This window comes from Anoplopoma fimbria, chromosome 24 (assembly GCF_027596085.1).
Source record: "Anoplopoma fimbria isolate UVic2021 breed Golden Eagle Sablefish chromosome 24, Afim_UVic_2022, whole genome shotgun sequence".
Classification (NCBI taxonomy): Eukaryota; Metazoa; Chordata; class Actinopteri; order Perciformes; family Anoplopomatidae; genus Anoplopoma; species Anoplopoma fimbria.
This window is the reverse complement of record NC_072472.1, coordinates 4,644,449-4,669,757: the sequence shown is the minus strand read 5'-3', so window position 1 is coordinate 4,669,757 and position 25,309 is coordinate 4,644,449.

The following is a 25,309-nucleotide window of genomic DNA, read 5'->3' as shown; positions in this document are numbered from 1 at the left end:
GAGATACAAAGAAGACGGATTTAGCTGGAAAAAAAACTGCTGTAAGTTTGGAGTTCAATAGTAAAGTCTAAAATCATAAACAAGATTCACAGGGAAACAAATCAGGCTGTCAATTAACCCATTAAACACATGACTACTGTATGTCTGGACATTATTCATATGTTTCTGTATGAAGAATTAGACAATATAATGGTAAACAAATACCTGAGTATTTTTTATATTACTAAAGTTCTTTAAATAAAAGATTAAAAATACATTTTAGCATTTTATATTTTAGCCACATAGTTGGAGCATACTTTGCCCTATTTTTTCATCTTTCCTCACAGGACGGTGAACCTTTTTGAAGAGCAGACCCTGAAGGTGTCAGTGTCTTCCTCAACCTACGGAGCTGTGTGGGAAATGTTGGAAGATGGAGGCTCCTTAAACCTCTACGTGTGATGATGGCAGTTTTATGAATGGACTGTCTGTTTTTTGCAGCGCGATGTGTCCAAACATCAGCGTCACTATTACAGACGTACTGTGTGTTTGCTGCCATGTGGTACGAGCCAGGAAGGACAAATTACTTCAGCGCAGTAGGCTGCCATTTTAGCGCCTCCGACCCATTGTGCACTAATACCTCCTTCTGGCAATAACATGCACACACACACACACCTTCACACAGCTACACATACAGACAGGAAGGAAAGTTTTGAAACCATTACAACATGATAGTAGACATGGGAATATACAAACAGATATACTTACATTCATGCACATGCACTCACAGTACAGTGCCTTTCACTAACCCCACAACTACTCTCTCACACAAGATCAAAAAAGGACAAGAGGCTTTGTGAATGATCTTTTTCTGCAGCACAGCCATCTTTAATCCCTGCACAGGGATTTAGGCAGTGAGGGGGAGGGAGGGGGAGGGCGTCTCCAGGACGAGGGCCCCCCCCTTAGGGTACTCTAAACCCCAGGAGCAGCGGCCTAATTGGGGCTGCATAGGGGGTCTGCCCCGACATCCCCAGACTAAAGCCCTGAAGGAGGGACTGCTCTTTTCAGTTCTATTCTGACGTGTTAGGTTTTGTTTGGATACATTTACAGCATTAGTTTAAATCAGTGAAGACTATGTGGAAGTGCCTTAAACTTGCATTCTCTCTCCTGACCAGCAGGGGGCGACTCCTCTGGTTGCAAAAAGAAGTCTGATGTAAAGAAGTCTATGAGAAAATGACTCTACTTCTCTCTTGATTTATTCCCTCAGTAAACATTGTAAACATGAGTTTATGGTCTCAATCTCTAGTTTCAAGTCTTCTTCAATACAGCATGATGTTCATTTAGTAAATGATGCTCCATTTAGAGTCAAATAGACCATAAAGCAGAGAATGCTTTAGGGCAGGCTTACTGTGATTGACAGGTTGCTACCCTTCCAGAGCCGCATTCCAAAAATGCCAACTTCTGTTCATTGGTTGCAAAAGACAAGATGGCGACGGCCAAATCGACGAACTCAAGGCTTCAAAACGGCCCACAAACTGATGTGTGACGTCACAATGACTAAATCTACTTCTTATATACAGCCTATGGTTTCAATAAAAAGAGATTCAGCCGGATGCTTCACTTTCACAGCCAATGACATTGAGCAGTCAACTTGAATTCAGCAATGACTCTAGATTTGTGTAATGCCTTTAAGATGCCGTTTGTCGTTCATCAGTGTTTGGCAGAGACGCTGAGATTTGCCCCAACAAAACCCCGAGTGTGACCACTGGCGATGTCTCTGAGGGGGATGATGTTGGGTCTCTGCAAAGCGGCTGCACAAAGCGAAAGCTTATTGTGTTTGGAGTCTGCGTCTCATTTGGCTGCACTTCATGGGGACTTGCAGAATCAAAAGAGGTTTGTTTAAGTGTATTAAACAGTGCGAAAGCAAACACAGTTGGGCGAAACACATTAATGCATGACCCAGAACCAAAATGAGTGGTTTTGGTATTGTAGCTGGATATAATTAAGTTAAAACCTTTAAAAAAAAATAAAGACATCAACATGAAGGGATGAACAACAGACAGAAACTCAAAATGGAAAGTTGCTTTTAGCTTAAACTGAAAGAAAGATGTATAAACTGAAGGATTTTGTAGATTACATGAGGAAATATGAGATTGTTGAAGTCAGTTGTTGCCTAATTTATAAGAGTTGGTGAACAAAAATATTAGTCTCTTCACAAACTTTTTTCCTCTCTGGCCTGATTTCACAACCTGCTGTGTGTGTATGTGTGTGTGTGTGTGTGTGTGTGTGTGTGTGTGTGTGTGTGTGTGTGTGTGTGTGTGTGTGTGTGTGTGTGTGTGAGACAGATGGCCCTCAGTGTGGCGAGCGTCAGCATCCACCCATTAAAGGATTAGATAGTATTCTGCTGCTCTACAGATCAAAGCCTCACCAAACTAGCTTGTCTGCTCCGGACCGTCGCCTCTCCTACCCCGCATTGTTTCACCATGCATCTGAAATTAAGTCAGAGCAAGAATATAACAAAAGAAAGGTGTTCATCAGCTCATTTACACTCCCCAAACATTATTGACGCTTTAAGTTCCAATCTTTTAAAAACGACATGTATGTTCTACTAATTTGATGTTTTTTTTTTATCAAAATAATGAAAATGTACACACCTGCCATGATATAAATGTTAATTTATCGTGAAACGTTCTCTAACAATGATTTTATTGTGTTTTTACGTGTTGGCAACTTAATCATGATACAGCTTTATTATTAGGGAAAGACCATGGTCTTGGTTGAATATTAATAAAGTCAAAAGTGACTCTTAGCATGGGACAGAACATATTTTACTTAATTAACATTTCAATTAAATGAAAAAGGTTGGTATTTTTCAACAAATTTTCTAATGTTTTTGTGTCTAATTGACTAATAAGGACATTTTCTGACATTTAAAAAAAAAAAACGGTCCATTTTCAAGGGAGAGTCGCAAATTTACGTCTACTTAAAGTGCCTGTTTCTGCCACTGACTCAGATACTTACAATAAGGCTCTAACACTATGAAAAGGTTTTTTACAGAGAATTAAAACATTTTTCTTAAGCTTTCTCTTCATTCGTTCTGCAAGTCTTGTTTGGAGTCGTATCATTCGTAAATCTTACGTCGCATCCACATTGTCAAAACCAGCTAAATATTCAGCCATGACATTGACAAATCTCTAAATAACATGAAACTTTGCTTTCTGTACTCTGACACAACAAACTCTGACAACACGGGCATTCCTCTCTCCAAAATTCAATGACGTCACGTGACATAATGACAATCAGAAAGTAAAATATAAAGAAAATCTTTAATGTCCTTCTCTATTTTGTAGTCATGATAAAACAAGCTCTTTTAGTGGACGCAAAATGGCGGCACACAGTTGCCCCGTAGGATTAAACCGCAGCCTGTTAAGCTATCTTCTTAAATACTGGACCAGCTTTAAAAAATGTTGTCCATATAAATTGCTCAGACACAAAGATTAAGCAAAATAGCGTTGAAAAATACCAAAGTAACCCTTTTAGGCCTGTGGTGCCTAAACACTTACAGGACTCATGATGCAAATCCTGCCACAGTCGCTAATGATGATCACACCTGAACTGCTACACACCCATCCACTCCACACCCTCACTGTCTGTCTCACACCTTAAGTGGGACACTACTTCCTGGATTTAAATCGTGATTTGCCGGATCGTCCAATATGGAAATAATTAGTCTGAATAATGTTACAAAGAGAGGGTGTGTCAATGGATGTGTTGGCTGGGATAAAAGTCAGGTAGAGAGGGAGGGAAGGGAGTGTGAGGGTGAGTCAGAGAGATTACACGGGGGAGGAAGGATGGGAGATGGAAGTCTGTAATTGGTGGCCTGGCGAGGATTAACCTGTCTGCCTCCAGCCTCTCTCTTATACCTTAAACAATATACCATATACCTGCGTTACCGTGGCAACCACCCCTCTCCCCCGCTTTAACCCCCCTATCCTCCCTGCGGCCCCATCAAAAAACAATGAAGTCAACAGTGTTTCTTTGCTTCTTTCTCTCTGTCTTTGTCTTTGTCTTGGCCCCCACCAAGTCTCCTTCTCACCTGTGATGTAAATGATTAATTAAGCATGAGACTCGGTTCCCCAACGAGGGAATTGTTTCGTCTACCTGACCAGGTAGGCGGAACAGCGGCTACTGTACGCTACATTAGCATCCGAGCTTCCTGACTCCTTCGCCACAAAGACTATAATTAAAAGACGGCATCCCCCTTCCTTTTATCTCTGGATTTAAATATGATTGACGCTTTGAGAATTCATACCACACACATACGCGTGTACGCATTTCTCTCTCTCTCTCACACACACACACACACACACACACACACACACACACACACACACACACACACACACACACACACACACACACACACACACACACACACACACACCTAACCTCAGATGTAGCCGCAAGGCGAGCAGAAACTAGTTTGTGTGCGAAACCACAGGCAGTCAGACACAGAAACGCAGACAAACACACCCGTGAAAAGACGAGTGAGCGTTTGAGAAGGTTCCCACCATTTTACCGTGTGACAACAGACAATGGGACAGGAAATAACACCCAGATTACACACACCTTCATCCTGTATTCTGTCTGAACAAACACTTGATTGAGAATCGAAAGATTAATGAAAGAATGGTTTTGCTCAATGGCAACAATGAGTGACAATATGTCTGACAATAGTGCTGCAAAGTTTGAGAACACGGGCTCGTTAAACACCAAATGCACAAATATTGTAATTAAATACTTCCGTTTATTGGGGATTGCCTCTTCCTACGCACATTTATTAAATAGCGTTTATGCAGTTAGACTGTGGGAAAAACTCCCTTGGAGATTTGTGCTCGTTTTCAAGGGAGTCCTCAGTGAAAATAATACAATTTAGACAAAATATTTACCAAAAAATATACAATTAGATGATACACATTTGGCAAAAAACAACACAAACAAAAAAAATGGAAAACACATCATTCAGTGAGGTTTATAGAAACCTCACTGAATGTGAGGCCCCCGGATAAGCGGAAGGAAATTGATGGATGGATAGAGCATTAAGTAATACAATTATAAAACATAATTATAGAGGTTTACAACTGATCTTATAATAAGAAGACAGGGAATTTTTGAACATCTAGAAAGATGATGTGGATCGAATATTGGCAGGTAGATTATTCCAATAAGCGGGAGCTTTAAACATAAAGGCTTTCTTAGCGATCGACTTGAAGACTGCAAAAAAAAAGGGCAGAGTAAAGTGTCTCAACTGATAATTAGAGGACAAAGGTACCGTAAGCTGTTTAAATTGAGAGGGCCATTAAAATGCATACATTTAAAAACACAATGAAAGCACGTATGATTAAATAGTAATTATGATCTTTACTCATATTAAGGGTGAATTCTCTGCACTAATTCAAATACAAAGAATATAAAAGTAAATTGACAATTATATACTCTGTTTTAATGAGAATGATTTGTTGTTTGACAGCATCATTTGATAATTTAAATGACGAGCATAAACATTAAAATGGTCTGAAAGTTGATGGATGATGATCTTGCTTATTATACGATATTTTGCCTCTAAACAGAGTTGTATTAGTTTTGCACATTTTTTGGTGTGAAAACTAAGCCAAAGCAGTTGTAACTGTTGGTAAAATAAACCTTTTTTGCCTTGAAATTATTTTTAAAAAAGGCCATCTGTAATCTTTCAGTGCAAGAACTAAAGCCTTTTTTGTTAAACCAGGTTTTTATACTCCTACTTCATGTCATATGGACCTTTACATGACTGCAGTGAATGCGTTAGCGTTTCGGTAGTGCTAATGGGAGCAGCTAAAGCTACACGGTGGCGATTGACAACAACCCACCCATGAACTTCATGACTGATGTTGGATCAACTAAAGAGGCTGCTGATGATCCTTGAAAGTCGGGCTTACCGGCATGAGCCTTAGTCATAACTGATAGTAAGTCCCTTTTCCGTTTTGCATGTTTAACTCACCTGTGCTATGAGGAAGTGTTGAGAAAGCAACACAAATATTGTATGAAACTTCTTCAACTGACTATTGTTGTACTGTTCTCTTTACAACACCCAAACGCTTGCACTCTTAGTAGTGGTAAGTAGTTTTAATGTGTTTAATATAGGCTTTATGTAATCAGCAAGTCTTAGAACAGAATAAATACATACAATAAAAGTCAATAATGATGATTACGACAAAAAAAAAAAGCTTTATATCACATTTCACAAGCACTGACCCTCATGAGGTCTTTTTTTACTTCTGAAAATATCTATGTTTGGTTTTGTAAACGTGTGTGCATCCGGATTTGTTGTACACACAAAAGGCATTTTATATTCTTACTGTGCTTTGCCATATTGATGTTAAATGCAGGCTATAAATAGCGATTAATCTCCATTTGGGGTGGTCGACGGAGGCGATCAATGAGTCAAATGATTACTGGACATTAACCAAGGAGACCGCTGTTTGTGTCCCGTGTGAAACCAGAAGTCAGGGTCATTTAACCCCAATCTCTTCCTAAACCTTACCAACTTTTTTCATGTGAATACGGACGTTTATTTTTAAAAGACTGTCCGTGTCAAGCGGAAATTGAAAAGGTGTTGATTGACATTTGTAGGAAAATGCATGAGGAATAACTTTTCATAAGATATCATGAACCGGTGAAGGTATTTCATTTGTTTTCCATTGCTTATTGCTGAAATAATGAAACACGATTTTTTAAAAATTTTGAAAGACAAATTGCTACTTAAGGTCCTGTTGTGGAAAATAAATGCACCTTCTCTTATATCTCTTACATTTGCATTGATATATATGTAATAAAACTTTTATTAATATGTAATATTATAACATTTAACCATACCTCACACACATAGCAAAGTAACAATACTCTTCTAGATGTGGAGTAGTTTCTTGCCTTCTTTCTTTATTTCAGTCTCATTCAGTCACTCTGATTTTACTGGTCAGAATTCTACATGAACAAACCTGTTAATAAAGTTCTACAGCAAAGAATAAAACCAAATAAAAATAACATGTTTGCAGCTGAGCCTCAATGAAGCTGCCACACATTGTTACAGCCTGAGCCGAGACACACAGCAGAGCCACATACCCCATCACAGACCAGAGGATTATACTTTTTAAACAACATCTGTCTTTCCTTCTCCTCCTTTTCTCTGTCTCTCTCTCTCTGTCTCTCTTCAGGAGGATGGGATAAACAAGCCAATACGCATCCAGATCATAAAACATTATCTTGATCCTTTTCCTGCCTCCTGTGTATGTCGACAGAGATTACAAATTACCAGGTTTGTGTTTTATTTTGCTTGGCTGCTTATGGTTTTGGTTTTCCTGTGTATAACCAGATGCGGTTCACATCACCGACTGTAGCTTGTGTTTTAAAGTCCTCATTCACGAGTGGGTGCCTGGAGGGAGTTGAGTTTGTGGTCTGTGGGGATGCAGTCGGACAAATGACCAGCCAACCACTCTGCCAAATAGTTAACCAGACAACAAGCAAAACGGCCTAATCGACAGATTTTTCAAAATATATTAATGGGGCCGACTTAGCTGCTTTACAAACAGCTTCTTCTGGAACGTCTGTCAGTTCAAACTCTTGCTGTGCAGCCAAAAATAAATAAGCATACAGCGCTAAATTTCAATTACTAGTGGAGAACCCAACGTTCTTGAGTACCACACTCTACAACTGGTTATCAGACTTCCTCACAAACAGACCCCAGGCAGTTCGGATTGGAAGCCACACCTCCTCCACTTGGGGAGCACCCCAGGGCTGTGTACTCAGCCCCCTTCTGTTCACGACGTTCACCCATGACTGCTACCCCCGACTTGTTGTGAAGTTTTCTAGATGACACTATGGTCATCAAACGGATTACAAACAACTATGAGACTTCATATAGAGAGTAAAGTCAATTGGTGCTAATGGAACAGCCTGCTGCTCAACGTCAGTAGAACCAAGGAGCTGATTGTTGAGTTTTAGAAAAAAGGAGATGACGACACACACTACCCTGTCCTTTGCCGTGCACATCCGATGCCAGTTTGTATGGTTTTCCATCAGGTGTGTGTGTGTGAATCATTCTTTGAGAACAGTTCTATATTCAAATTGTTCATCTGAATCACTTCTTACAGTTCGGGTTGGGTCAATTCTCATCTATGTGACCTTTAAAATAACAGGCTCTTTATGAAATATGATCAAAGTTGCTGTTTTGTAATGAAAATATAAAGTCAGGGAATATTTTAAAGATGTCTCTCTAAATTGTTTACAAAGTAAATTAAATTGTTCTACATCCAAAAATCGTACTTAATCGTCCTAATTTGCAGCACTTACTACTCACACAAATAATTATATGATCTTGTTTATCTAAAAAGTTTTACCCCAGGTTTTTACCATAAGCTTTTATATTTGCAACATAATTGAGAATAATTGAGTCAGTGATTAGATCTACTAGTCTTACTTTTCAGCACTGCAGGGATTATCTGCACCGCCACACCTGCATAAAACAATTGGCAAAAGCGATAAAATAAAAGGGCACACAAACACGTCAAAAACCTGCAGCGTCTCCCTTTAGATGACGTCTCATCTATCTTCTCTGTGGATCCGTGCGTTGTTAGATAACAATCAATTCATCACAGCTGTCTAGCTAATAACCGTGTTCTGCTTAGGGAGATTCAGCAAAGCCAGGCGTGAATGCCAGGCTCAGACAGAGAAAATAAACACCCTGTGTGATCTCTCTCACGCCTGGTTAACATCTCTGACAACATGCCATATTTCACACAATCACAAGGTAGTTTTGTTTCACTGCAGATGTGGAACCCAGTGTAGCATGAGATATCGACTTTTGATAAAAGCACTGATGATGAGTCACCTGCTCTGTCAGCAAGTCAGGTGAGGTTCCGTGAGCTCGGTTGCTATTTTGACGATACGGTTAAATGCGTCTCTCTTTGGTTATGTTTGGTGTCATGTTTTAGTGGAGCAGTGAGCTGTGTGAGGTCTATACGGAAAAAGGGAGATAAGTCTTTCTGTGTATACCACCAAGCATCAGGATATGTTTGTGTCCCTGTAACTCCACATCTAACCTAAACATACAGTTAAGCCCAAACTGATAACATACCTACATAGTCACAGCAAGCCCTGAGGCCCACATATACAGAAACAGACGCATCATGTGACGATGCACTGTGATCAAAAAGTTTCAAACTGCCAAGAAATATGTGATGAATGTGGTGTATGGTGTAATGTAAAAGTCTTGAGTTATGTAGTAGTTTCCGTCTTGTTTTGAACCGACCTTGTTATAAATTATTTTGTTTTTGTTTTATTTGTCAATGTAAAAACTGTGTCCATCCTGCAATAGATGCTTCCCACCACGAATAAAATCTCTATTCCTTCTTTTGTATGTAACTTTAAAACATCTGGTCATGTGCATCTGGTACTGTAGATGAGAACTGCTGTGGTCTCTTCAGATTAATTGCTTGGCTGTAACTGGATCAGAGGAATTTTGTAAAGAGAATAAAAACTTCATAGTTGATAATTAAAAAGCTACATGCCTTTTTTTTTTTTAAATAATGATATATGTAGATATACACTGATCTCTATAAATAAACAACATATCCTTTTACAACGGTTTGTATGATATCTCAATAAATAGTGCAGCAACACAGCCTGACATAAAGAACCACGAAAATCACAACCTGCCCTACAATCCTTTCACCACATGACAACATTCATTACAATGACAAAATGTCTTCTCATAAAAAAAAAAAATTCCAGGTTTCGCCTTCTTCAATATTTTTGTATTGCATAGGAACGATACTTCTTACAATTAATAAACCCACAACAGATAATTTGCAAGCCTGAGATGCAAGCTTCGTGCCCATACAACATCCTGACCTCAGAACCTGTACTCCCTGCCTTGCTGCATAAGTTGCATACCACTTCCTGAACTGGCAATGAATGTTGTCACATGACAAATTGAGAGGTGTGGAATTTTCCAATATGCATGTAAATCCTCAGGATGCTGGGCTTAAACGAGTCTTCTATCAGTAAAGAGTGAGAGAAAGAAAATGAAATCTGCATGAAAAAGAACATTTAAATGAACTAAATAACTTTATCACTCCAGAGGTAGCCGTATGGCACAATGGTGCATCCGTCTGTCATATCCGTGTTTAAGCAGGTGGCTTTTGTTCTCCCTGTTAATTCATTCATCATTGTTTTGACCAGTGCAACTGTCTGGCAACAGATATGTCATGTTGGTTTAAATAAAAAAAACATGTATCAAACTGCTGATTGGCTGGTTTAAAGCCGTTAAGTTGGACTTGTGACAGTTATGTAATACTTTCTAAATAAAATCCTTTGTGTTTGTTTTATGTTGTCTAACCCCTGTATTAGTACTGTTATTACAACTGCTAATAGAATCAAGGCTTTATAAATTAGCCTCAATGAGCAAAACAGTGTTGTGAAAATAAGACAAGTCATGCTTAGAGCCTTTGCGGGTACAAGTGCTCATCAGATATCAATGTAAATAATAAAAAACAACATCCGTAATACTCTCCACTGGTTCGTCCTGGAGGCCCTGCCCTGTTTGATGTTCTGGATGAGAGGTAGCCTTTGTTAATCCTGCCACTGCAGGCAGAGACCCACCAAGTCAGCACTGCTGCAGGTTGGGTCATGTTTAACTGACTGTGGGTGGGGAGCATCACTGAGGAAATATACCTGCAGAGGAGAAGAAGAACGGCAGAGTACGGACATTTATTCTCTGTTATGTTTCCTGAATTTGTCCTTAAGGGACCAATTAAACCACTACTACTGCTAAAATTTCTGCCAATGATACCGTCTGTAGAGCTTTTACATAACATTCATTTTTACACTTTGACATGTGGACGAGCTAATAATGGATCTCACCACAAACTCTATAATCCACCTCTGCCATCACGTCTCATATTGCTATTGTTGGTGTTACACTAATACAATATATGGAAGAAAAAAAACATTCAAACAGACTATGATAACTATTAACTACCATTGACGATATTGGGTTTTGTTCATGTATTTCTTTTGGCCATTTCCATCTTTTTAGCATGGCACAATTCACATAGGATTCAACTGGCCCATTACTAAGCCCAAACCCTCCGTCAAGCTGTCAGAGCTACGTTACCATGGAGCCCACACTGTCACTAACTGCACTCACTGAATAATTATTATCTCATTCTTGTTATTATTGGTATCACTATTATACAACCTTTGACCATGACAATCTCCAAATAAACTAAACTAGCCGGAAAATGATGAAACATCTGAAACGATTGCATGAAAGTCTGTGGTGCATAGTTGGACGGTTGTCTGCACAATCAACCTTATTTATCATATTACTGAAGTTATCAATCTCTTAACCTGAATTAACTCTGATGTCAATTGGCATTAAAATTAAAATTCAAAATCCCAAAGAAGCTGTGTTAAACTGACGAATCAGGTTAGGGTCCAGTTCAGAAAGAGGTAAGTGTTTGACCTTCTGTAATTGATCAGGATTAACATTTAAGTGGAATTCTAATATGAGAGAGGAAATATGTCACACTTGTTATCACATTTAAGGCGTTTTTGACTATTTTCAGGTCATATTGTCCAGCATTTATTAATACTACTATTTCTACATGGACTTCACAGTGCAGTTTGTAGAATCGCACTTACAAACACACACTTGAAGCATGACCAATAACTTCACCTGCAGTATCCTTATTTGCCCCCTTACCCTCTGCAACGCAGCTAATCCGCAGATACACCAGAGATCCCTCTATGCATTCTCCATGAGTGGAGGTCCACGAATCTGAGCGCAGGCAGCCTAACTGCCCCCCATGAGACCGGCCTAAACAAGGGAGCCCGAGTCAGTCAATTACCCCAAGGAGTCGTTACACCAAAGCATATCGGATGCTGCTAACATACACATGCACGCATCCATTCCTGCATCTTGGCAGAGGAGCAGTGGCATCATGGATATGTATGACACATGCATGCAAACAATCACACACCCAGACAGCTGTGATTTCCCCCAGGTAGCCGCTCTAAGCCTGCAGAGGGGGGATTTGTCGGAGGGCCTTGTTTAACACAGATGTCAAAACGAGAGCGCGGCAGCACGGTGGGACGGTGGGAGCTGGGATGAAGTTGATCTTTGACAGAGATGTTCGTCACTCGATGCTTTGATTGGCAAGTAGACAAGCCCCCCCAGTTTAACCCTCCATGTCTGACAGGCCATCTCCTGAATGATCAAGTGGAAGCACAACTCAATTTAAGCAGCTGTTCATGTTCAAGAGGTTTTTATGGGGTCAAAGGGGGTTTGCATTTGATTTTGCGCCCAATTTTTGGTGTCCCGAGCTTTGCAGGCTGGGAATATTTAGGCATGCAAGCGGCATAGAGGATGGAGACATCGCTCAGTTGGTCGGTCCACCACTTTATTCCAGATTGAAATTTCTTTCCATCTATCGGTTGGATTGCAATACACTTTTTTAGATATTTATCACAATTTCACTTTGTCTCCATCCAGTACTTTGGATTATGACCAAATGCCTTCCAAACTAACGAAATTCCCAGCATACATCGTGTTTAGTGCCAATTACCAAATATCAACATGCTTAACTAAGTAGACTCACAGATCAGCTAGCATGGCTGTCAAGTGGTGCAGAGGGAATCTCAGTAAATACACTTTAAAAAGGTAGCAATCAACAAACTATGCGTGTTTTGCTTCAAAGCAGGAAGTGCATGATGCTCTTATCCTGCAGCTAACACATTCACCCACAGTCACAACAGAAACCGTCTTCGAGCAACTGATTGAGGCAAAGCATCAGTGAAATGTGTTTATTAGCATCATTTTGGAAAGTACAAGCAAGCTGACAATGTGCGTTTTCATTTGGATTGATGTCTAGAGCAAATTAATAGTCAATTTAAAAGTACATTTTGTGTATGTGTGTGCTTGTAGTGGTTTCCACTAGACTACTGGTTTTGTTTTCTTTTGAAATGATTTCAGTCTATTTTGAAATATTTTTTTATGTGGACTAACTCACTCTTTATACTACGTCTGACCGTCCATTAATGATGTTAGTATGAGATGCGGAGGGCCACTGACAAACTGTTGGAATTTGACTAGTTGGGCGTTAGAACAGGTTGTACTGTTTAAGAGAGCTGCCACTTTCCACTAGTCTACTTTAAAATCACACGAAAAATTAGGACGTAAAACTGCTCAGTTATCAATCATATCTGACAACAAAAAAATCATAAAATTGCAATCCCAAGGATACATATGAGATTTAATTTTTGTTGACATTACTGAAACCTTTTTTAACTTTTACATGGAGCACATGTTGTAATAGCTTTTATAAACTTATATATGCTCTTTCTTTCCTATTCAGCTCTCAAAACACTCTCTACTCTCTACTCTCAAAACAGTTAAACCAAACCAATAGTTCCCACATACAGAACAAGAAATGTGACTCTGCTTCCTGATGTCAAATTAGGCAAAACAACACCTGTAAAAGATTTGTCTTTGTGACTTTGTCAAGTGCCTGAGGGAAACTTTTTGACCCGTTATCTACCAGGCCCCGAAGCGCTGCTATGAGGAACTCCACCATAATAAACTCCTGACTGTCTGCAGCGTGGGATGCATGAGGAATGTCAAAAAGGGAAAGAAAACTCAGATGTAATCTCCCCTCCTGAACCTGTCTGCAGCTTTTTGGTTACACTTGCGAGCAAACGGTGCGTGAAAAAAAGAACTCAGACCCTCGAGAGAAGGAAGACAACCCAGACAATGATTGGCAGCAGCTTAACAAAGCACCTGTCTGACAAAGACGGATAGACAAGACACACAAACATGCAAACAAAAAGCAGAACATGTCTTGTTCTACGCCTCCGCAAATGAGGCAGAAAGAGGAAAAACTCACTGCTGCCCATCCAAATTGGTGCGAATATAAAAAAAAAAAGGCGAGAAAGCTGCATAACAGCGTAACAAAATGAGTGTGGGAAATTATGCAGAGGCAAACAGTGAGCGTTGCTGGAACAGGAGGAGGTGGAGGAGAAGATGCGGTGACATCATACTTAAAGCCCAGAGATGGGGCTTGTTAGCAGGAAGCTCCATTAGATTCGCCTCCTGCCCTCTTCTCCGTCCTCCTTTGTCCTCCTCACCTCTCCCACCAGGACTAAATTGGCCTCCAGGACTCCACCTGACTCCCCTCCCAGCCTGCAGCGCTCATGTATATGCATCTCAAATCCCCTCTGGACACGGGCAGATAGGCAGGCCAGGCGTAGCGCTGGGTTTCACCTAACAAAAGCAATTTGGTACGATGCAACGTTTGGGTCAAGTACCTCCGCGTGTTCCCCCTCAATTGTTTTAATCAGGCCAAGGTAGCAGGGAAGAGAGGGCTCGGAGGCACCTAAAGGCACCTTTCCTCCTGGCCATTATCCTCCGGTGGGTGAATCGGGGGATGTGGTTGTTAAGAGACGGACGTGACAGCCCGTCTCGTAGACGAGTCAATTAAAGGAGACCAGAACTTTTTTAAGGGTGAAGGATGCATATAGACATATATGTTTTCAGGGAAATTAAAAGGACAAGTTTGAAACCAGAGACGTTGAAGGGAATGTCAAGCGGGAAAGACACTTGTTAAATGGAGACCTTGACATTTGTTACTGGAGTTGTTAGAATTCTCTGGACCAGACAAATTATCAAACTCTGGAGTAAAGTTTCACATTTGTCTTTTGGTTCATTGGAAGGCATTTTCACTAGTGACACAAGTTTGACTAACACAGCAGATTGGCTCTAGTACATCTTTAACAACGTGGCATTGTGCGTTTCTTCAAGTGTGATCTGAGGCTGATATGAAAACAAATTGAAAATGAAACTTGTTTTTGATGCAGAAACATCTACATGGGATGTATCCTTTGGTTATCAGAAATGCATAATGCCAAATCTGCATTTTATGAACACATCTGGTTGTACGAGTGGTTCTTGCATGAGACACCAATTTATTTATTAATAATCTTTTACTAAATTATGGTATAAACATCTAAACACAAGTACTCTAGAATATATCCTTTGTGATAATACAATGATGCCAATAAATTAACAGACAAACAATTCTTGCTAGCCATAAAATCTCAAAAGACATGCACATGCACCACCACTAGACAACATTTGGCAACACCTAAAAGTTAATTTAGGAACAGTCAGAATGAATAGTTTAAGTTCGTCATGATTGATCTGACTTTAAGATTATCAGCAGCCAAACTGGAAGCTCCAGATGTAAAAATGCATTTCAAAATGTTAAAGTGAGCTGATGTGTATTCAGCGTGATATGCTTGTCATTTGCTTGGCTCGTGTTCTGATGACTCAGGTCAAGACAGAATAAACAACAGCTGGGGAGACAAAAGAGATGGGAAAAAAAATGCAGATATATATCCCACTGATAGAAAAAAATAAATCAAACAACCTTGCATGTCCTGAGGCAGCCATGTCCCAGGTTGACCTTCTCAATGACTGATAATGTTTTGATATCTAAAAATTCACAGGTGTTGATTGTACTTGGTGTAAGCTGTCAAAGGTTAATGTGTTTATTATCTCTTTAGGCCTCGGGTGGATTTACTTGAAATACCAATGACTGACAACCTCTGTGTGTAGATTACACAACCTTATTTGACAAGTGAGGTTTGACAGCAGTCAAATCTGTTCAAGGATAACGCAACACAAACACAAACTGACATTCACTGGACAATCAACTTTGAGACTTTAAAGTTGTTAAAAAGCAGCAAGTCACAACAAATAAACTGAAAAAAGACAGTATGAAGAACATGGGAAGTCCTGAGCTGACTTTTACAACATACTTGGCACTACTTCTTAACGCGCTATGGTTGTTCAGCTCTGACAGTTGCTAATGACAGACGTATGACTCATAAAGAAGTGTGAGAGGCAGACGTGGACAATGGACGTCCAGTAGAGCTGAACGCATCTCAAAGAACTGGCCTGAAACATTTTATAAAACTACGTGGGAGGGTTTGTTTGACAGCTAATGGCCTGTGCCAACGCTGCACCCAAACCTTATTCATCATTTATCCATCAGCAGTTTAGGACATCAAATTAATTTCACATATTTGAATGGCACTGTTGGCCTTTGATGCCAGTCAGACTTTTCCACTCATGCAACTATGAAGCTAACATTTGTGGTTTTCAGTCAAGTGTTTCGACAAATGTTACACGGTTTGCTATGTAATTTGGTACCGATTATTAATTTTCCCGATGAGGGTTAATAATTATAACTTCGTAAGTTCTTTGGTCTATGAAAAAATACCTGGCAAAACTGATGACATTCACATCAGCTTCAGCTGTAGTTTATGTTTCTGTTAATTTGCAAATGTTAGCATATCAACACCCAAAGCTAAGATGTGTTAGAGTTAAGCTAGCATGGCTACCAAAAATATTCGGCTCATGATGACTTTGTCAAATTGCCTTGGTGAGTTGGTCATTATATAAAAGATACCTTGGCTTTATTGCTTTAATAAATATTGATATTTTTCTGTTTTCCTGATACCTGCAAGTTTAACAGGAATCATCATACAGCCATACAATGTGTATTTATATAATTAGAAATGTGTCTGCATATAACAAAATACAATGCATGTAATCTATTATGTAGTGACATGTTTTATTCTATCGAAGGTTTTGTTATATCTATAACACACATATAAATTATATTAGTACAATATACCTACAAAACCACAATCAACAGACTACAGATGTACTAAATAGGTGAGGCTTAAAATAAACATGGCATAGTGTTTGTGTTTTTGACATTTTCTCTGAAGCTCCACCCTTCTTTTTCCAAATGTAGTTGAAACACAAAAGCTGAAAACTGCACATTTGACCCAACTACTTGTAGTACAGCTGTGTAAGAGCACTATGGTGTTATGTAAAAAGAAAGAGGATGATATTCGAGAGGGGTTATTACAAGAATCTGTCCGTCTGATGAAGTGCAGATGGCGTCTCTGTGAATAGCTGACAGGCTACTCTCCATGTCACGGGCAGAACACAGGAGCAGGTTAAACCTGCAGAGAACCTGCAGGGCAGACTATACGAGGAGCATGAGTGTATGTATCCGTTAAAAGTCACCAACGAGCTCCTCAACGTATCAGTGGAAAGAAGGAAAGCTTTTGGAAATGCTAAACAGACATTTGGCTTTAAGATCACACCAGAATTATGAAAAAATATAATTTCGAACACATGAAAGTTGCTTAAGAATCTACAGCGGTTCTCCATGTCTTTATATGTTTTTTGGCTTTGTTTTCAAAGTGACAGTATCGTCACTTTGTTACTCAAGCCAGAATGTTATGAAAACTATTCTATTATGGTGCCTTCAAAAAAACTATGCAATTATTTACCGTGTTGGGAAATCACATCTCAAGTTTCGGACGCTGGAGAAAAAAACAAATATCAAAAAAATTGGAACATCTACAATTCAATGACAAACGTCAAACTCCATCTGTTGATGATGGGATTGATGGTGTGATATGATCGAAAGCAGAAGAGCAGCCACTAAGCCGACCATGACTGCTGTCCAACTTCAAACAAAACACTCCAACATCCAAAATATGACGGCACTTTTTAAGAACACATTTTGAATGGGTTTTTTTGGAGAACAAGAAATAGTTTGATGGTCCTTTCTGCTGATAACGACATTAAAATGGTAAGACAAGATGATACTGCAACAATGAACAAAACTAGCTCAAGTAAGCATCAAGCCTCGACAAGTCGAAAATGATCCAAACATTGGCTTCATGTTTTTGAAAATGGTGCGTAGTATATGTGATGTTTAGTTAATATATTGTTTATTAATTACATTTTACTTTAAGGAAATAGACACTTTTAAATTCCTAGAAAACTGTCTCTTGCTTCTTCAAAAGGTGACCTCATGCTGCAGCTTGAACAGTCCAACCTTTTTCGCTCCTCCCATCAAATCAAACTGCCTTCCTCTCTCCAACTGTAATCCAATTGATGCATTATATCCCGCCCCAACATCGCGCCATACTACTCCGTCATTACTTCACCTATTTCGCCTAATTTGTGTAATTTATAGGTGGAGCATGGCAGACCTCCAGACACCATCAAAATAAAACCTCAGCCTTCTTCCCACTCCTTCGAAGACGCTTTTATTCCCAGCTACAAACGCAATCCCTTCAGGCAGCGGCACACTGACAAAAGATCATTTACAGTCTGCCCTATTGGTCGTGTATTGATGAGTCATTCGGGTGTGTGGTTATTTCCGTTGCTTTGTGTGTGCACATGCACGTCCTTGCACATTTCTGCATCTTATTGAGAAAGAAAGAAACTCCTCTGTGCAGGTTTTTAATGTGTTTATCTGGACGTGTGTGGTTTTGACTACCCTGTGTGATCTCAACTTGTCGTCACACCTCTTTTCATGTCACTGCAACATTTGTATTCACATGTGCACGTTTGTGTACAATGCCTCTCCTCCGTGTGTGTGTGTGGCTGTGTACCCGTTACTGTGACGATGGTGATTGGCAGGTCACCCTGCAGGGCTCTTTGTCATGTTGATTGAGGAAACGCAGACGGCGAGGGAGACAGCGAAAAGGACTGGAGGGAAAACCTGAACGGTGATAATTACGCCGTCCTTCAGCTCCACCACTTAAACTTGACATGACGTAGATCGTAATCATTCCTGTTGCTCTACAGGAAGCATTTTCTGAGGTGTAATGATGGTTGAAACTAAAATTATCACAGGAGACTGACCTATCGTTTCAAAGGAATGCTGATAGCTTGATAGTGTATTAAAGTAGATTTAACCGTTTTCTTTCTTCCCCTACACTGTAAAACATACTATCATCTATCTTTCATCATTAACTTTTGTATTTAATTACACATTTTACTAATTAAAAGTAAACTAAGACTAAATTGAGAAACGGTCTGCTGTTTCAAATGTCAAGAACGAAATTTGAACCTATAAGCTTTTAAGCCAACATGGACGAGAAGTCCTTAAAGTGCTCCAAAAGCTGGAAAGTAGTCCACCTTCACCAGAGACCATGTTGGCATTGCATGTTTCTGCAAACCAGAGGATAACCGCCCTTAGTGGACTTTATTACATAACGTTATAAGCATCACAAAGTTACATTTGGTTTTACACAGAACATTAACAGCCGTCTCCAGAGTGAAAGTCCTGGGTTTGTTTTATACTTCCACCACCCGTCCAGCCATCCTCTTGGAATATTGCTTGTTATCTCTGGGCTTTTATGTGTAAGACAACATCAGGCTTGACTTAGACATTACTTTCCTAACTTTTTAAAACTAAATGTAACAAATAAATACACAAATTAATTGTTTTTTATAATTAAAATATCAAACACCAGTAACAACAAATTGGTCAAAACATGAACAGCATTAAAATTCTAATGTATAAAGCATACAAACGAAAATTGAATTGAATAGAATGGCACCATTGTAACAGATAACTGATCCAGCTATTTGAGTCACTATCGACCCAACACCTGCTATCAGTATCATTGCACCCTTACTTACCACATAACTTTCAGTAATGGATACTTGATATACTACGTCACCTGCTTTTACCAAACGCAAAAACTTCCACATTCTACATATCCGTGGTTTGAAGAAATGTACAATGCAACATCATCCCTGGCAACTCTCCTGAAATCAAACATCTTCGACTCCATAACAAACTGGACAAACTCCATCTGCTGATAAAAACCATATGATATGCTTGAAAGCTAAAGAACTGCTACTTAATAGACCTTGTAGTGAGATTAGTCTCTTAAATGCATAAATAAGTCAATTTAAGTTTATCTAACGCACATTTTTAAGATGGCAAGGGAACTGGAGCTGAATATGTTTGAATGTACAGCACAAATTAAAAGTTACATTAATACAAACCGTTTCTAACCATTCACATCTCTGGTGGAACAGTTTGGACTTTGGAGGCCAATTAAATTCGTCACCATTTTTACACAAACTGACAAATCTTTGCATGACTCTTTCCAAACCCATCCAGTCCTCATTACCTCCTCTGACTTGTCAAAGGCTATAATCATCCCTCATTACATCCTCACAGTGTGTATCTTACCACGTGCAGCTCAACAAAGGGATATAGATTCATAAAACATTCACAGGCGTGCTACATTTACACACTCTTTCCTACTGTAAACACAAAGAGGGTGTAAAATATCCCTATGAATCTTTTAGAGTGGAGATCTTGTGAGGCAGATTTCTTCTTTTTTTTTTTTTAACGGGGTGGAGCTAGTTTTGTTTTGACTAGTCAAGGGCGAGACAACAAGATGGTGACTGATTAAGGCAAAACCACAAGCAGTAACGATTAGAGGTCATAAATCTTCAACCTCTGCTGTGACTTCAGAATAGAGGAGAACAAAACGTAAATTCAGAGCACATCAGATTTGTTCACTGAAAATCTTTGTTTTCATACTTGGATCTGGAAACAGTGGAGGATTATTGAAGATAATTCACCCTGATTTTACGCCTTGATATTTGATCCAGCCTTCTGTACACTTGAGGAGAATTTAAAAAGCTTTGGCGGCATAAAACAGACAATATTTTGTCATGTCAGTATCCCAAGATTGATTCAGAAAGCCCATTTTAATCTCCCCTTGACTCGCCTCTGGGCCTCAGCCCAGATTTAAAAAAACAAAACAAAACTACAAACTAATGAAACCGATCTTTCCGATTATTGAGCACAGGCTCCGTCCAAATCTTCTCTGGGCCTTTTGTAAACTTTACTTTGTTGTCTCCTTCCCTTCGCCCTGGAAGTGGGTTTACCAGGTGAAATCAATAGGAAATAAGGGCTTTCACCTGGATTCAGCGGTCTTTTGATTTCATGAGAACAGCGTGTTGTTTTAGCGCCGTCCGTGCCGATACAACACATGAGCATTGTGTGTAGAGGAGGAGAGCTTTTTTTGGGCCGGTGCAGAGTGTGTGAACAGTGCACTTTGTTTTGACTGGCGCCGTGAGAGAATTGCTGCTCTGCCACTGAGGCGGTTCTCGTGTGTTGATGGAGGAAGGTTAAGAGTGTCAGTGTTGCGTTGCGCTGATGCCCTGCCTTAACTGTTATTACTGCAGCTTTACAAATGCTCCTCTGACACTTTGACACTCCAATTGTGCCGGGGACGAGAGAGAGAGAGAGAGAGAGATGTGTGACCTCTCCTCGTCAGTGTGACAAAACAGGCGAAACATTTGACCCGGGGGCTGTGGCGAAAAAAGCCTCCATTGTTTCCGTGGAACTCGGATTTACCTGCCATTCGAAGGCACTGAACTAGCGCTTAATAGAATGGGAAGTTATTGCTGACGTGAGTTTTGTTTGTATCAGCATGGCTTACCGTCTGGACTCCAGCGTCACAAGTCCACAGGATTACTTAAACTTACACGGCTCACAGAAAATAAAAACAATTTCACTAATGTAGGTAAAAGCAAAGCCACCTTGTGTCCAAGGTGTGAGGCCTAGATTGGAGAATCAGAATGAGTAACACCACATCAATGCTGATCTGTAATACGTATATCCGAGTCGACTTACTTTCTGTAAGCCTGAACGTGTATGCCAGTAATACTCATACACCTGACCAAAGAAAAAGATTTTAATGAAACTATGTTATGCTCCAGTTATTAGTGGATGTAAAAATGTTAAATTTGCTCTTTGGGTGAGCAGAAAGGAGGTCATGTAAAAAAAAAAAAGATGCTTCAGATGCAATTTTAAGGCCTTTACACAGTGGTAAAAAAGACACGCTGATGAGTGAGACCATTGCATATGCAGACTGTACTATAAGTGGGGATGTGGTTAAACCACCTAAATCACTTTTACTTGCTGAATTGAATCCCCGTTTATCCGGAGGTTAACTCCAATTTATAATAAGTAACATCATAACTAGTAGTAGTCGGATTTGATAGTAAGATTGTTGAGGAAAATGAGCAAGAACTACTTTGACATCAATGATAGCAATAATCATCCCATTGTAACCTATTTAGAAAAACCCCGGGACATGATGAGCAGGTATTATAAAAGTAATACTGGCATCATTACTGCTCTTTTAAAGTATGCATATTTATGACGACATTGCGTGCTAAAAATGAATCACAAAACACAAATTATTCTTTAAGCTGTTCAAATCTACACAAAGAACCCTAATCACGACGTTGTTTCATCCAGCGACTGATCTAAGAATCCCTCATCTAATTACAAACTAAAGAGCAGCTCAGTGTTGGTGCAGTTGCAGTTTGGGGAAACAGTGTCAATATATCATCTCAGGTACTTCTAAGGGTGGGCCATATTTACTATACTGCCATAATACCCTATCATCAATTCCCTTTGTACTGGCGGATTGTGGAGGCTCACAGGATTACAACAGGCCGTTTCAGCGGGGCACATTTACAGGTGTAAGCTCAGGCTTTTGTCTGCACTTTAGCCTGCGTGAAGGCCGCTAAGACAGTGAAGCTTCTGTTTTTAAAAACACACAGCCAGAGAAAAAAACCCCCCCAAAAACCTCCCCAGAGATGGATTCGACACAGACGTAAACTCTCTTCCGCAACATGATGTGTCTCCGTCCTGTGTAGCAAATTGCCGGCGCGTTTTCTTGAAACAAATATTTTTAAAAAAGCTGCAGCATCTCCAGGTTTTGGAAACAAATCTCTGCATGTCGGTTCGTAAACAGAGGTCGAATCTCAAGCAGCGGAGAGACCGGATTACGTCTGCGCTGCACCAGATCCACCCAATCCCCCCACTTTAAACCCCCACGCCGCCTCCTCTCCTGTATCTGCTTCCACCCAGCTCACACGTGCTGACCAGGGTGGCTCCTAACGGACTAATGAGGGCCACTTAGGTGTCAGCATTAGGCTTAGATAGCAGAGTGACAGGGTGAGGACTTACAGTAAGTCCACTGTAAGTCCCTGCTCTACCGCTGTCTCGATCTGTCTTTCTGTCTTTTTCTACTCTGCTTTTTTTTCCCCGATTGCCCTTCACCATCTTCGTCTCTTTCTGTCTTGATTTTATTTTTGCACGTATTCTTCCTTGAATTCTTTGTTTCTCTTTCTTTCTTCCTCTCTCCAGTCAGGGCTTACCAAGGGCTCATATGGGGGTCTATGTGCAATGACTTCAGTGGCCACGTCTGAATTATTCAGGTGGGACCTTAAAATGCTGTCAAAACAATGGTATCGCTGTCACACAACTGTATCCCTCCTGGATTTACTCCACAATCATTCTGTCACAACATTAAATAAGACGCAGAGGAAGAAAGTGTATCTTGTAAAATGATTGCATATGGATTAAAAAAAACAATAGTTTTACTAAAAACTAAAGTACTGTACTTAAGAACACGTTTGAGGGACTTAACTTTCATTTCTACAACAATTCAGAGGCAGATATTGTACATTTTACTCCACTACATTTTTTTACTTTGTGGATTAAGATTAATAACATAAATCATAATATAAATTATGATGCATTACTATAGATTAAGATTAGACTATTCATAATTTGAAATCATTTCCTAAATGGACCATGTTGCATAATGAGTACTTTTACTCTTAGTATATTTTGATGCCATTACTTTGTCCTTTTACGCAAGTAAACATTTTGAATCCAGGACTTTTACTTGTAACAGAGTATTTCTACACTGTGGTATTGCTAATTTTACTTAATTTCACCACTGAAAGTAACTACTGCTATTAAATAAATGTAGAGCAGTAAAAAGTGCACTATATTTATGTAGCAAGGAAGAAGTATAAAGTAACAAAATGATAATACTGAAGTACTTAAAGTTTACTAGTGGTGCAAAGTAACAAAGTACATTTTACTCATGTGCAAAGTTACCTATAAAAACCCATGAGAAAAACATCAAGAATGCAGTTTTAATGCCAGATTGAACTGGGATCTCAGCTGCTAATAGTATGACATGTTTATTCATGATTTCGGTTCTAATCTATTTTGTAGTGCAATCTTTTTGGATCATGATTTCTATCTAATCACATGCAGTTTTCTCTTCATCAGAGAAAAGCAAGATAAAGTCCCACTCTCACGGCTCTGAAAAGAACTGCAGAGCGAAACATCAAAGGAAAGGCAGAAGTCACAGGGAAAGGCAGAGCTAATGATACAGGTATATAATCAGTCTTAATTATATGTGTGGGGAATAAATGTCTTGCGGCATCTATCTTCTACAGGCCAAAAATTACCAGTGTTGGCACAGGAAATCAAAGTATAACCTTTTCACAAAGTTCAGATTCGGTGAGGTGTTATTGTTCCTGAATGGCACATAAATACAGCGTGATTGAAAACAACCAGATCACATTGATTTTACTGACAAAGATAATTCAAGGCGTAATTACTTTTTTGCAATTTCTGTAATTGGTGAAGAAAACAAAGAGGTTATTCTACTATTCAACGGTCAACTGTCTAACCGTTCAAAACTTCCAATACGATTAAACTTTCCCCCTCGTTTTTATTTTTCTTGTTTAAACTAAATTGCTCGACAGAAATCCTGCAGAATGGATACACATTTTCTCTTCAGTCCAAACACCTGGCCTCTAGACTGGATAAACAGTTTTTCCCTCTCTGGTGACTGGATTTCATGACAAAGTCACTTTCAAACTCACTTCAGGCATGCAGACAAATTTCATACGACACTGTCATCTCGGGGTTGTTGATCCTTGAACTTGAAAACTATATGTAGGACAGATGGAATGAAATGTGCAGAGTAGTAGAGGTATTCAGATACACCAATTTACTCCAATTAGTAAGTACTAATACTGCAAAGCTCTTGAAAGTCTCTCTCAAAAACTTATTTTAAGATCCTCAATATAATTTACTTCTTAAGAGTAAAACTACTATTGGCAAAATGCACTCAAACCACCTGGAAACTTGTTTTTAAATGCTAACAGTTTTTTGGAAAAAGTAAACCTGAATTAGCAACTCGTTCTTATTCCCAACTACCCCCTCAGCGTCCACCGATGACGCTCCACAGCAGGAACCCCTCTAACGTCAGTTCTATAACTGTAGGGCAAGCCATTAGTAAATATGACAGGCGTAAAGGAGGAAGTCAGGTGACTATGCAGAGAGAGGAAGTCAGTGTATGGAGGAAGTCTGGTTGGATGCATGGGTCAAAAAACACAGGACTTTCACCCAGCAGACTGCTGTTCCAACACATTCTAACACAATGTGTAAAAAAGCTTGTCAGTGGCCCTAAGCTTCAAACTACGAGGCTCTACATACCGTTCTAGCATTCA